General features: G+C 37.2%; 1 protein-coding gene across 3 annotated transcripts in view; it reads right to left on the bottom strand.

Annotated features, from left to right (window-relative positions):
• NR2F2 (nuclear receptor subfamily 2 group F member 2) overlaps positions 1-516 on the bottom strand; it is a 9,865-nt gene that overhangs the window by 1,381 nt on the left and 7,968 nt on the right. The gene's annotated exons all lie outside the window — the stretch shown is intronic.

Below are 516 nucleotides of genomic sequence, written 5' to 3'. Positions count from 1 at the left end.
CCCCCCTCCCCAAGTTACTAAGAGGAGGGGGGGGGAGGCTGAGGGCGAGTTGGGTGGCTATGTACACTACTACAGTACATGAAAATAATATTTCATTGGACTAAATAAATAATAAGCTCAGATTTACACATACAATATCCCAGTCTGACTGGGTTCGTGCTGCTATGGCATGGACTCAAGGAAAGAAAATAAAAAGGTATGAAGGCACTTCAAATAGAACATGAGGAACTATTATTTTGATACATTGTTAAGAGTTGAAACCCATGAACATAGCTATAGGGAGCTTAGCATGCTTTTATTTACAAACATCTCTCTCTCTCTCTCTCTCTCTCTCTCTCTCTCTCTCTCTCTCTCTTCTCTCTCTCTCTCTCTCTCTCTCTCTCTCTCTCTTTTAATCTAAAAAAATCTATCTATATATCTGTCTATCTATATATTTTATTTACAAACATATATGTATGTACTGTATGTATGTATGTATGTACTGTATGTATGTATCTCTCTATCCATGTACTTGTA

Source organism: Nanorana parkeri, unplaced genomic scaffold (genome assembly GCF_000935625.1).
Source record: "Nanorana parkeri isolate BGI_ZX_2015 unplaced genomic scaffold, ASM93562v1 scaffold1056, whole genome shotgun sequence".
Lineage (NCBI taxonomy): Eukaryota > Metazoa > Chordata > Amphibia > Anura > Dicroglossidae > Nanorana > Nanorana parkeri.
Note: the sequence above shows the minus strand (reverse complement) of the source record. Positions and strands in the feature narration are given on the sequence as shown.